Raw genomic sequence first — 15,379 nt, 5'->3', positions numbered from 1 at the left:
GGGAAAGAAAATGTTCACAAGAGGAATTCTTAAAATCAGTTAGAATAGCTGAAAAGCAGAGAATCATGGAATAAGAAAACACCATAAATTAATTCATTCTTCTAGCAAGCATTTGGGAAATGGAAATGCAAATTTCAGACAGACATAGTTATGTTGAGAGACAAAGCTGCATGAACATTTTCATATTCCTGCACAGTCTGGGCTTTATGAGTGAATAACAAACATGCCTTGGAAGTTAGAGATAATATATTGCTCTGGAGGGACTTAAATTCATATTCCCCTTGGAGTCACTTGCTTCTTTCCCAGATAGAAAAGCTTTCTCTTCCCAGAGAGGCTTTATGTTCCAAGGCAAAGATGTCTCTTTCTCCAGAGGAGAGGAAAGGCGGATGTGCCAGTGCCCTGAGTAAGCTACTGAGTTTTATAATTTACGAGTTCCTCTCTTCCTGTGGTACCTCTGGCCCTCCATGGGTCACCCTGGGGAAACTGGGAGTGGAGAAATGGTAGGAAACACAAGATGCTCTGTGAGTAAATGGTGTGTTCTTTGATACAGAAGTTTCTTGTATATAAGTATATATAAGAATGTATATACATATATATGTGTATGTATATATATATGTGTGTGTACGTGTGTATATACATACATAATATGCATGCATATATACCTCACACACATGCATACACTATACACTCTGACAGGTTAATTGTTAGCTTGAAAACTGCAAGTAGGGTAAAGTATCAGAGTCTTCATAGCTTCAAACTTAACATGTTACCTTCTGCAAAGAGATTATAGTTTGGTGGGGCTTTCAGTAGCTAAATATGAACATCAAAGTAGCTAAAAACTGCACCAGCCTTCACTGTGAATTCTGGTAAACTCCTTGACCTTAAAAAATACAAGGAGTATGGGAAGTCAAATAGGGAATATGCCAATAACTCTAGAAGTGATTAAAGTTTTTGTTTTTGTCATTTTTTTTTCTGAAGATTAAAAAAGAAATGAGTGAAAAGCAATGGAAACGGAAGAAAGCTTTCCTAATAAAATGAAATAGCATGCATTAAAAGCAGGGAGGGAATAACTGTGCAGTTCATTCAGATAACACTAGATTATTAATTATGAAGCAGAAGCAACGTTTGCAAAAGGAAGGGAATTAATATTTCTTGAGCTCCTGTGTGCCATGTACTAGTTACTTTACATATATTAACTCCTTTAATCTTTGCTCTATCCTTGTTTGGGGGATTATTATTATCCACATTTTACAGATGAGGAACTTAAAATAACATGCCAAGTAATACATAATTAAGAAACAGTGGAACTAGCATTCAAACCCATGTCTGCCTGACTCCAAAATCTGTACTCTTTCCTTTAGTCCATGGCACTGAGTTCTTAAATATTAATAAGATATACAAGGTATTTCTAATAGCAGATGATTTCTATTTTATATTAACTGGATATTCATTTGTTTCCTCTTTGCCCACTCTGAGAAGACTTAACATAGTTTTATTTTTTATCCATTAATGTCAAATTCTGAACATAGCTCAAATAGGGCATAAAAAATATGTAGTGACTCTAAGGTTAATTCACATGTTCATCTAATTTTTAAAAAATTTGAGCTGATTTATGTGAGAGGTCTTTTCCATTACCATGAAAAATCAAGGGTTAAATACGAATATCAAAGCAACTAAAATACCACCAAAGTACATTAATTAAATAATTACAAAACGTTATAGTTACAATTACAAAAAAGATGATCTTTTTTCAAAGGATATTACTTGCTTAATATAAAACTGAATCATGTATGGACGAAAAAATGTGATATATCTGTTCAATTAAGAAGAAATTAAATACTGATATATGCTACTACGTGGATGAACCTTGAAAATATATTATGCTAAGTGGAAGAAACAATACATAAAAGATAACATATTGTGATGTCAGTTATATGAAACGTCTAGAATAGGCAAATCCATTGAGACAGAAAGTAGATTAGTGGTTTCCAGAGAATGGGAATAAGGGGGGAGATGAGAGGCATGGGGTTTCTTTAAGGATGATGAAAATGTTCTGGAATTAGATACTGATGATGATTACACAGCACTGCAAACATACTAAAAGCCACTTAATTGTACACTTTAAAATGTGCAAAGTTAAAATGGTGAATTGTATGTTATGTGAATTTTACATTAATTTTTTAATGGAATATGTGACAACAAATATCTGGGGCAAAGGTTACAAATATTCTCTTCTATGTCCTTAGGAGACATCATTAAACTTTCCCAAAATTCTGTTTTCCTAAGCCTAACAGAGTCCATTTCAATATAGTATTCCAGGCAGCTCAATTAATCAATTAGAGAATCTGTCTCTGTATCTACCTATCATCCCTGGACTAATTTATTTCTAGAGTATCATTCAAACCAAACATATCTGAATGGCATTTATCTGTATTGAAGTTCCAAGGCACAAATAACTACACAGCAAATATTTAAGATAACTATTGACCTGGACAATACAAGGTAATGGAGGAATTTCTCAATGCTAGAGTTTCCAGTTTATCATAAAATGCCCAAGACTATGCCAGAAAGTGTGAGAGTATAAGAGAAGTGTTTCATATGCCTTCATTTCTTTTATATCTTACAGTATTTTTGCAGTAAATCATCTGCTCCATTTTGTAGTTTTGAAAATATAAGAATTCACACATTCAAGATAGAATGCAATGTAAATGTATTTCTACATGAGAGTATCCATCCAAGGGAAACTTATGGGAACATAGGGCAGCCATTCCAAGCATTTTCCTCAAAATAGTCTTTCTATATTAGCTTCATTTATAATTGCTTTTTCCAGAGGACATTTTAATATGCTGGGAATGCTTTGGCCTCTGTCACTCAGTTAAAATAGTTTTACTTACTTATTTTCTCACTAGTATATTTTTCTGCTATCTACATGCATTTCCACCTTGACCTCCTGTGTTTTGTTTTTATCATATTGATATTCTCTCTATTTATCCTCAAGGTATTTGAGAGACAACACACAATATAACCACAGACTAATCTAAAGTAAAACATATTATAAAAACAAAGAACTGAAGAATGTCTTTTGAGTTTTCAAAAGGAAAGGTGTTAGCACTTGGATAATGTTCTGTGCTAACTGTAGCTGGGTTATGTACTTTGCATTAAGAATTGTTTTCTACCTCCTAAATGGATTATTGAACCAAGGTCAGAATTACTGAAGGCTGCTATGAAAGCCAGGTGCTTCCATCTTCCCATTTTAAAATAGAAAACCAATCAAATTGCATGACATTTTGGTGAATCTAAATGAATCCTTTATTGTTAAAGACCACAGGGGATACCAACTGCACAGATAAGATCTGAAGCATAAAAGCCTAGGAGACAATGTCACCATTCAAAAACACAATATTCGGGCTTCCCTGGTGGCGCAGTGGTTGAGAGTCCGCCTGCCAATGAGGGGGACACGGGTTTGTGCCCCGATCCGGGAAGATCCCACATGCCGCGGAGCGGCTGGGCCCGTGAGCCATGGCCGCTGAGCCTGCGCGTCCGGAGCCTGTGCTCCGCAACGGGAGAGGCCACAACAGTGAGAGGCCCGCATACCGCAAAACAAAACAAAAAAACAAGCAAACAAAAAAACAAAAACAAACAAAAAACAAAAAAACAACACAATATTCACTGATAATATAAAATCATTAATAGCAACTCTGTAAAGCATGACTACTTGGCTGAGAAGGGTAAGGGCGGGCTGTTACATCTCTCAGGGTTTTTTTCCTCTGTGTCAAAAGCTAAGAGCTTTTGTTTTTTTTAAGTCTGTCAAAGACCACCCACTCCTTTTGGTGAGGTCAACATTCTTCAAAAGGAAGTATTTTAATTCATTTCATGTTACGGATCATCTACAATGTATACACCAGTGTGTTTGGCTATTAGGATTACCACTATAATGCCACTAAGACATTTACTGCCCTCAAGGAACTCAGATGTGTGTTTTTGGATGGGATGTGGGATTCCAGTATGTTCTAAACTATCCATAATGCAAGGCATGAACTTTCTCCTTATTTTCACCATAGAGTGAACCAGGCTTAATGGTCCTATGGCTTGTACCAGCTACCTTCTTCAAGGAAAACAATTTCTTTTTCTCTTAAAAACCAATAGCATGCAGGGTTTGCCTCAATTTATGATAACATATCTAAGCAAAATCCCCATCTTTGTTAATGCAAAGCCAACCTGAAATTGATTTGCTTTCTGTGGTAGAGAAGGAGTGCATAATCTGTGCTAATGAATGGACCTGGATCAGTGCTGATGGTTGCTGACTTTCCTCCTGAGCGTTCCATCTGAGTCACTGCCTTCACACTGTCACTAATGCCGACAAATCAGTGTTTCCTGGAATGCCGGGGTTTGTCTTTCAAAACTTTATTATGTCTAATCTTCTACAAGCTCTTCATAGCTCATCTTTTAAACTTATTGTTTTGCACATGACTACAGCTTTCATTAACTTGAGTTTCTCCACCAAAAATTGTTTGTGTGGGTTGTGATTATGAACAGCATATAGAAATGCAGCTGGCCTGACAGAATGATGAATCCTTCAGGCACTGAAATAAGATGACATGTATTTGGCTGGACAGGGTGAATTCATTTTTCTTTTTTCTTTTTATACAATGAGACCAAGAAAAAGGAATCAGCTACCCCTTCCATTTTTTTCAATAATCATGTGGGTTTTCCAGCATTTGAATCATCCGGGAAAACCAAATATATGTCAAATTCATTGTCTTCATCCAATCCATGATGAGCAGAAATAAATATTGAAGCAGAGATATTTATTTATAGCCAAACTTTCAAATAACTTCATGTGCAGGTCCCTAAAATTACTAAACAAGGGAAAGCTGCATGATCATGCTACGTTACAGTGATAAATTTACTATCACTGAGCCCGAGTTGCTATTTTTCCTTCTTGCCCTCTCCACTAACCTAAATCTTAATGACTTGCAAGGTCTACTCAATTTCTATCCTGACAAGGAGCTATTCTGATCATTTTAGTTCTCATCAGAAGTAATGTGATTTATGGATTTGGCTCTAGAGGCGGACAGACCTGGACTGAAACCTTGAGTTCATCTGTCATTAGCTGTGTAATTTTGGCACGTTTATCTTAACATTTTTTATCTCAGTTTCCTCATACGAACAAGGAGAACTCTCTCAACATATTTTTCATAAGGTTAAGAGAACTGCATGTGAAGCACATAGGAGAGTGTATAGTTCACTTTAAATACTCTATTTGTACTATAGTCATCATCATGATTATCACAGTGCTTAAATTCTGCCTAGATCACGTACATCACTCTCTGGATCTTTCTGGCTTATTTAATTATGCATACATTTGAACCTTATTTCTGTAACTCTTTTTAAAAGATTATCAGAGGCAGGAATTGAATTATTACATGTATCTGTTATATAGAGGGTTTAAGCGATTGGGCAAAAAACAGGATCAGGAATCTTGTCACTGTGAAGAGAAGTCTCAGTGAAACTAAAAGTTACTCTATGAAAGGAAGGAAGGAAGGGAGGAGGGAGAGAGGAAGAGAGGGCGAGAGAGAGCACGCGAAATAGAGAAAAAGAAAGAGAGAAAGGAAGGTAGGAAGGCAAAGAGAGAAGAGAGAGGAACAGAGACAGAAAGGAAGAGAGAAGTAAAGAAAAAGGAAGAAGGAAGGAAGGGAGAAAGGGAGGGCGGGAAAAGCAGGCACTTACACGTACACACACACACAAGCAAAACAGAAAAAGCGACCACAAGTGTTGTATTTCCCTTCCTCAGCAAAATAGACTGATGACCACTGAGCTAGCTGCAGGTTTCAGAATGTGTGAAGGAGATCATGCCATATGAAGGAAACTGAGAATAAAATTTAGCTTACAAATCTTAGAAGAGGAGGAGGAAAAGCAAATATGGAGTTCACATTGGGTTGAGAAAACGATTGCAAGCATCAAGGTAGTTAGATTATCAACCTTTTCCCTTATCTCAGAACAAGGTAGTCAGAATATTAATCCTTCCATTATCTCAGACCTTCTTACCCTTATTAATAATGTGTAGCTTGTAGAAAGAGATTTTATTATGTTTACACACCTCCTGAATTAATATTCTTTTAATAGGTCAAATGCATAAATGTAACTACTTTAAGATTACCAGTTTGCTAATTAGTTCATTAAGTAATTTCCAATGAAATCCTGGAGGTGGAGATTGTGTGTGTATGCATGTGTGTGTGTACGCTGTGGAGAGTCAGTGTTGAAACACCAACACTGTATTTTCCCATGATATTGATACATAAGAAATTCATATTTTGTGCTCTCGTTTTAGTTTCCTTAAAACAACCAACCTGTATGAGAAGAAACACAAAAGAGGTTCAGATTAAATTGCTCTTACAGTTTTCATTTCCACTTTGTGCCTTTGCAAGAAGGAATCATTTCAGCAATGGGATTATAGTCTCTTTTTCAGTCCAGAAATTACTGCCATTTTTCAGTGAAAGAATACTCTCTTGATCTTAGATGGCACTGCTTGGATTTTTCTTTGTATACCTCTTATCCTTGTCTGAAGGACTTTCAGGATGCAACAATTAGCTTATTATCTGGTTAGTACTTGCTGTTTGGTGGAAAGGAAAGCTATCCTTCCATCATTCAACAAATATTAATTGAGAGCCTACTGTGAACCTTGCAGTGTTTTCAGAGTTTAGATACATCAATGAACAAAGCACATAAGAATCCAGGTACTAACGGAGCTTACATTCTAGCAAGGGGGTTTATTGTTTATACACAATAAACAATAAAAATCATAAGCTACAGTATATATTAGAACTCAATAAATGCTATGGAAAAATAAAAGTAGAGTAAGTTAAGGGGAAGGGTTCAGTTGCAACTTTAAATGGGTAGTCAGAGAAGGGTGTCATTGCAAAGTTTAAATTTGAGCTCAGACTTGAAGAACACTGGCAAGTGAGTGGGATGGATGTCTGGGCAAAAGCGTTCCTGGCAGAGGGGAACAACAGAGTAAAGGCTTAAAACAAAGCATACCTGGTATATTCAAAAGGCAGCAAGGAAGGCAGTGTGTCCAGGACAGATTCAAAGAGGGGTTACTCAGTAGAAAATGTGGACAAAGTAGTAAGGGGTTTGCCATGTTAGATTTGTAGACCACTGGAAAGAATTTGACTATCTATATATACCAGGTCCTTGTTGATCCAATTACTTAATTTTAGTGGTGAGCTCCATTCCATGCTAAGAATTATATTAAATAAATGAAGACTCAGTGTGGGTGTTAAACAGGGAAGGTGAAGTTTTAGAAGAGATAACAGTTTCTTCTACAATGTTGATCAATCTTTTTTCCTCCCGTGTGACCTGTGCTTTAGAGGGATGCTTATCTTTAGTGGACTAAGTGGATTCAGATTGCATCACAATTGAGAGAAAGCACACTATTTTCTGCTGATGTTTGCTTAGAGGAAAAAAGTTTTATCAAAGGGAGCAAAAGGAATTTCCGTTGCTTCTAAATGATTTATATAAGAGTAAATGGCCTCAGATATATTTGAGACAAATAAAGGAAAAAGGCATAATTTTGCTATCATAGCATATCCTATTATAACCTTCAAAAAAACAAGGTAGATGAAGGATCCTGTCTTTTAATTCATCAAATATTCCTACTTCCATGTCAACCTTAACCGAAAGGTTGCACGGCTTAGCCCTACAGCAATCTGTCCTCTCTAGGAGGTAATCACTGATGTCTCCCACTGAGATTTGATGTGAGATTGGGATAATGTTTGCTACAAGACAAGGATAAGCTATTCAAGATGCCTAGCATATAGTAGTTTGCTCACTAATGGCACAGGAAACTATTATTTTCATTGTTACTTTTTTTTAGAAGCTATTTCCAGATTCTACCTTCCAAGCCTATGCACAGCAATCAAAAGTGCCAATTCCCTAGATGGATTTCACTCCAGCCTGGGTAAGGACAATACTGTTCCTCCCCTATACACCCTCACCACAACTCTGCCAAGGAAGAATAAAATTTATTTGACATACAGTTACCTAAATAACTATTAAGTCAACTTGGTTAATTTAGATAGCCAAGTTAGAGGATGCTAGTTAAAGAAACACCAGATCCATTTTCATCAATTGCCAAGTTTGTATCTTGATATATCTGTAATTCTCTACTTGAGAATATTAAAATGACAATAAACACATATACTTGTTCATTTTTTATTCAGCAATGACTAGTTGAACATTTACTGGGTACCAGTTTCAGAATAATTTTGTCTTCTCTAATTCAAATTATTTTTCTGTTTCTCTCTACCTCTTCCCCCATATGTACTTTGGGGATCACAGGTTCCTCAACTATTCTCTCTCATAATTTACTTTTTCTCTGCTTCTACATTTCGTATGTCAATGGGACACAGAACTTATTAATTCTGCTTCATGATCCTCTAGTTAAAGCTCTAAATATGGTAACCAGCCATGTCCCAGGCCTGAGCTAATTAGCCTGGGCTATAAAAAGGTTTAAGACACCATCACTGCTCTAAGAAGCCTGATGTCTAGTTATTTATCTCTTACTTTCAGGCATAGCCCTTACTATCAGGCATAAGCCTGACTTACCAATTCTGGCATGAGTCAATGCCTAAGCTTCACATCCCCCCTCATTTCAGCCTAAAGCAGCGGTCCCCAACCTTTTTGGCACCAGGGACCAGTTGCGTGGAAGACAATTTTTCCATGGACGGGGCAGGGACGGGGGAGGATGGGACGGTTCAGGGGTAATGTGAGCCATGGGGAGTCGCTCACCTCCTGCTGTGTGGCCCAGTTCCTAAGAGGCCAAGGACCCATACCGGTCCTCGGCTCAGGGGGTTGGAGACCCCTGGCCTAAAGGACAGAACCAGATGGTATTTGCTTTATTGGATCATTAAGATCCGTAATTATATAGCCAGGGTTTTGAGTGAGGAATCCTCACATGACATTCAAATAAAATATTAAGATTATTAAAATAAAATGAGACTTGTTTATGAAGAGTGTTTATTCTCCTGAGTAATAGTTACTATAGAGCCAGAGCAGTAGAATACAATGGGAAAAGATTGAAGGAGTTTTTATATATCAGGTTAAAAATTTGGGGACTACATACTCTGCTTTCCAGATCCTAACCATTTTGATCTTACAGAGAGAATACAGCATTCAACCTCCTTTAAATTGAAGGTTGTACAACTCCTTACTCCATCCCCACTTTCAGCATTATAAGACCATCTAAGTAATAAAAAATGAAATGACAGAATCATACATTCTAAGACGTAGAAAGACTATTAAAGGTTGCCTTGTCCTAGATTTTATGTGTTGGATGAGTATCTTCTGTACTACAAAAGTTCAACAAAGTTGACTGAATTTTGGCAAAGAATTTGTGATCCAGTTTCACTCTTGTAACGTGTGCTAAAAGTGAGGCATTAGACAAACGGCTAATGGTAGTTTTTCAATTTTACCCTTTCAATTTTACTGCCTTTTAAACATTTTAAGCACAGTTAATAAGGCAGCTCTATCAGAAGAGCTTCTGGAATCATGGAAGCACTCAACATGCTCTAGGAATTTTGTACTCCAACATTCCCACAGATCTTTCAAATATCTGGCATTCTGTCATGATGTATTATTTATTCAAATAGGTGCAGCAATGCTGCACATGGAAATACCAAGTGAACCTATTTTTAAAAACTCTCACAAATAGTTTGTAATTACCAAATACAGAGAAAATGTCTACCTTTAATCTCCCACACTTGGTGTTAAATTTTGAAAGTTAAATGAACGCAAAATGTTTAGTTAACATAAGAAAGGCAGATACTAAATACAGACAGTTAAAATGTTCACCTTTAAGAATGACAATGTTTATAACAGTACACGTCAGATCAAAAAACTGTGTAAAAATGCATATGGGGGCATTATTTTTACACTAACAAATTGTAAACATTATAATTATTGTACCCATTGCTAGCAAGATGCAGTAAAATTGGAGCACAGCTATGCTACTTTTTGCATTGTAAAGTAGTATAAACTTTTTGAAAAAACAAGGTAATATGTGGCAATAGTTCTAATTATTTCATAATCTGTCCTGGGGAATTTATTCAACAAGTGTAGCTCAACAGGAGCAGAACGTTTAAGGCACAGAACGGCTCATTAGTGAATCATTTATTATTTTTAAAAAGACTATGAAAAATTGAATTGAACAATAGTATTAAAATCATACCTCAATACAACTGACATTGCATATGTATTAAATTACAGTTACTATAAAAAATAAAGAGAACCATGAGGGAAAAGCTTTTGTAATGTTTATATGAAATTATAATATAAAGTTCTATTTGTGTATTAATTACAGTTGTATGTGCATATATATATGCATATTTCTGTGCCTCACTGTCTCCATCAGAAGAATGGAGATAAAATATTAATTACCTCAAATTTGTTGTAAAGATCAAATGTTAATTCAAACAAAGTGCTCAGCACTTTTTAGCTTACAATAAGGATTCTAGAGATGCAGTCTATTATTTTTGTCTGTTATAAACTGATATAAGCCAATTTGAACTTCAACACTGTGGGTTGTTTTGGGTAGATGCAGCAGACAGCCTCTAAAACCATGTAAACTAAGCGACAGATACTAAAATGTTAATTTTATTTCATTTATATTTAAGTGACTGAATGTGGCTAGCTTCTATCAAACTGGATTGCACAGCTCTGCACAGGTGGTGGGTAGGACGCAGGACCAAATTGGAATCCTAGGTTAAGAGCTCCACTTGGGAGAATTGGCTACTACACTCACCAGATTTTTATATTCTTAATAATATCAGAGTATACAATGTTTCTAACTAATTCCCATATCTTAATACCATTTATTTCATCAATGCAAAAATGTTTATCATCACTTATAATTAGCAAACAGTCTAGTGAAGATCACATAACCATATTAAAACATTTGTAGAACAGCACCACTGGAGACTACATTGCTGATTAGAGAGCTTCCAAAATTTACTGCCCCAAGGTGGACATGAGAACTAACAGACACAGGTATCTCACCTCACTTATACTGAAGTGGCTTAAAGCAAATTACAAACAACACAATTAACAAATTAGTGTTATCACTTAAAATTTTATTTCACATGAAAGATTAGAAATAAGAAATACTGTATAAAGTCCTAGGCTGTTGCAGTGAGAAGGATGGGAGCCTTATTATAACAGACAAAGTAATAGTATCAATAACTTCTGCACAAAATAAGAACATTTTATGGAGATACTTCTATTTAGACATGATCCTCCTACTAAGAGTTAGCCTGTTACCTCTCCCAGAGCTGCTGAGCTGCAGAGCAGGTGCTCCAGGTGCGTGACAGGCATTTTTGAAGAAGGGTAGATTCTACTAAGTTTATGCTTTATTGAACCTGCACAGTAGCTAATAGGGGCCAGACTAGACAAACGAATATAAGAGCCAACAGAGACCTTGACTGAGCTACTATACACAGAGAGACTGAGATCTCTTTGTAAACAATATAGACACTCGAGGATAAAAAACAGCCATTTTCAATGCAAAAGTATGTGTCTGAAGATCAATGGATGATACAAGATTATGATGCATTAGAAAAGTAAGGGATATGGGTAGCTTTAGATCTGTGCTATTTTCCTTTGTTGTTACAGCTGCATAATGGTCTCAGCGATTACCCAGTGAGATGGCACTTGATATTAATATGAGGACTTACTAAACCGTATATTTAAAATTGAAGGTCTCTCTACACGCACATGAACATACACACATACAAACATGCGTGCTTATGTTTGAATGAATGCAAAGCTATATAATATAAACATATATACAATCACTGTATATGCTTTTATATGTTTGTATTAATTCTAATTCCATATTGGGGGATTCAATTATTCTTAATTGCCTGTTCCAATGATTTCATGTAACATTGAGCTTTTTGGTGTTGTTAAACATATGTTTAATCTACTGCCTATCAAAGCAGCAACATTGTTCTATTTGTGTCTGATTTCCTCATCTGTAAATTGAGGATAATAATAATGCCTACTTTATAAGATTGTCATTAGGAATAAATGAGATAGTATGTGTAAATTGCTTAAAACACAGTAATTACAATACTTTGTGAAAAATAGTTTTATTATTACTTATTTGACTAAATTGAAAACATGTTCAGTAAATATTTTATTTTCTAATATGAATACTTTGTTTTAAATATACATATACTTTATTTTCCATCATAACTGTGATGTCTGTATAACGTAATCTCTGCTTATTTTGACCATAGACTATTGAGAAATGTTATGGCACAACTTATTAAAGCTGATCACCTCTACGACTTGGTAGTAAAATGCTGAACAATAAATAAAGCATTTCATTTAACCTAAATTTATTTCATTAGGAGGTAGTTAACTTGTAATATTCAACATTAATAAAATAAGGGACTTAATTTCATGAAGATAAATGACTTTCTGGTGCTATGCAAATAAAAACAGCAACATTTAAAATTATTTTCTAAAGTATGCATTAGTGTAAATTAAACATACAGTGTCAAAAACCGAATATTGTCAACCCTGTTCTTGAATTTGTAAAATGTATGCCTTTCGTTAGTGCAACTTCAAAGCAGAGATATGATAATATTAAGCAGTCAATCATTTTGTAACATGTAGAGGAAATCAGGGCAACCAAATTGTAGAAGGAAGATTAAATAAAGTTTACTGGGTCTCACTACCTCATTAGCTTTCATACAGTCTCACAATTCATAAACCATGCCTCTGTTCAGCAACTCTGGAAAATATAAGGCTAAATTCATTTTCTATTTCAAACATAATGTGTAATTATGATTACATATATGTTTAGTATTTACACCTAATTTTCTCCAAATCAAAATAATTTGGAGCAGCTTACAGGGAAAACAAAATGTAAGATAGGGCAATTAGGGATATAAATCCACAAAGATTATTGAAATTGAGCTAAGAAGTCAGGAGGAGTGTCTAAGTGGCTAGTACCTTCTCCCAGGGGAAATTCATGACAGCTTAGCACAGGGAACCCACCTCACCTCATCCTTTTCTTTTCCAGGATGATAAAGAAAAATAGGTGGAATTGTAGTATACTGTGGGTACTGCTTAACTAACTCATATTGTCTGAGTAATTTTAGATAGAGAAAAGCCAAAAATTGATTAGAGCAAGGTTTAGCATGGAGGATATGGACTAACCACCCAAACTCACCTGCCTTCCACAGACTAGTTTGAAATTCTTCCCACTTTTAAGGCTTTATAAATGGGACATTGTTGTCAATAACCATGTACTGAGCATCTACTTTTTGCCAGCCATTTGTGGGTGGCCAATTGCTGTGCAGGTTGTATAGGACACAACTCTAGGAGGCACCATGCACTTGGTGATCATAAAAATTATTTATTATAACAATTTATGGGCACATTGCAGTAAAGTGTATTGAGGGAGAGGAGACTTCTTTTGAACCACACAAAGTACTACATAGGTTATCAGTTCCCAGAGCTGTGCTTAAATATTGTATATGTTATCATTTTACCTATAAAATGCCCTTATTATAAAGAAATAGTTACTGAATTTTTCAGATTAAGAAACTAAGGCTTAGAAAAGTAGATATTCCCTCAAGATAAAATAGTTGTTTACTTGACAGAGCTAGGACTTGAAATCAAGGTATTGCAGTTCCAAAACCCGTACTCTCAACCAAAGTTCTACATTGAAAGGGTCTCAGCCATAAATATTTTAGTGTGAAGAAACAGTCTAGGATTATATTTAGAATATATGTGGTAGCACGTAGCTAGGTAGTTGACACACAGAGAAATTGGGAGGAGCATCAGCTATGTTGAAAGACAGTGGTATGTCATTCCATATAACAAAGAAAATCCACCAACAAGGTGGGCTCTCTCTCTGGAGAAATAGGTTGCTCCAAATAAATTATACTGACGACATCATATTGTGAGAAGAAGTCACTGTGTGACTGCACATCACATTTACTTCCCCAGTATGATTATTTGTTCCTAACCTATAAACATGAATTAATCCAAATGGGCTTTTGATAAATATAATAATCAGTTAATGTAAGGAACATTTTTTTAAATAAAAGGACTCACTGATGGAAAAAAATCATTTCAAATGACTTTCTTGCCAGCCCACAGTTTCCAAAGTTCTTTTTTGAATGCATCTGCATTTTTACACCTTGCATCTGTAATTGACTATTTCATTCAAAATCAGCTAATTAACTCCCAAACTACTGAAGCCTCAGGTAGCCAAAATGCTTCTGTAAGCATAAAGTGTACATCTGAACACTAAATGTGCCCTATAATGTTCAAATCACATTGTAAAGAGCTGGAATATCTAATTCTCAGTTATAATGATTCAACTCAAGAATGTACTGTACTTGGGATTTCCAGAACATAATTATCTTTCATATTCATTATCTGATGCTCTTTATTACAGAATGATGAACATTAAACTAATGTAATGAATCATATTGCCTGAAAAACATGATTCAACCTTTTAAAATATTACTAGATATAATAATTTACAGCCTCCACTAAGTAAGTCCACTAAGTACTCTACCAGATTTATTCCTTTTAGAGGTCACAATAAAACTATAGGTTTGGCTACAATTATTCATATTTAATTATAAGGAAATTAAGACAAAGAAGAATGCATGACATATTTAAGATCCCAAAGCTATCAAGTGCTGGAGTCAGGAAACAAATATGAGCCTTTATTACTTCATGGCCCTTGCTATTTAACATTATTCTATAATGTTAATTCATATTTGCTTTCTATTTTGTCTTTTTATCAAACATCAAATCACATAGAAACAAGTTATGAAATGTAACTTATGCTTCTGTTGTTTCATCAGTTCCCATATTAACCACTTTGTTTTAGGCCAGCATGATTCTTGCAGAAATGCAGCTTCTTCTCCAAACTTTCCAAAACATGGTAAATGGGTTATTCTTCTGAAAACACAGCTCTAATCACACATAATTCCCTTGCTCAAAAGAATATCTCCCTATTCTCTCATTAATAAAACTAACATCCCTAACTCCATGGTTTCAATCCTTCATTGTCGAAATATTAGCTGAATACTTACGGGAAACGTAAGACACATTCTTAGAAATTTTGTTAAAGAACTTGTATTTTTAAATAACACTTTAAGGAATACTGCCCTAGTCTGGGATTCATTAATGTGAACTAAACATCTCTATGTCACAAACTAACTACTCCTTCCTTTAATTATATACTTTTTACTTTGCCCTGGGCTTCTAGGAGACAACACTCAAAACAGACAAGAAGAATAACCCTCCCAGAATTCAGACAATACTACTAAGCTACAGTAAACAAAACAGT

The sequence above is a fragment of the Lipotes vexillifer genome, unplaced genomic scaffold (assembly GCF_000442215.2).
Source record: "Lipotes vexillifer unplaced genomic scaffold, Lipotes_vexillifer_v1.1 scaffold1024, whole genome shotgun sequence".
Classification (NCBI taxonomy): domain Eukaryota; kingdom Metazoa; phylum Chordata; class Mammalia; order Artiodactyla; family Lipotidae; genus Lipotes; species Lipotes vexillifer.
Note: the sequence above shows the minus strand (reverse complement) of the source record.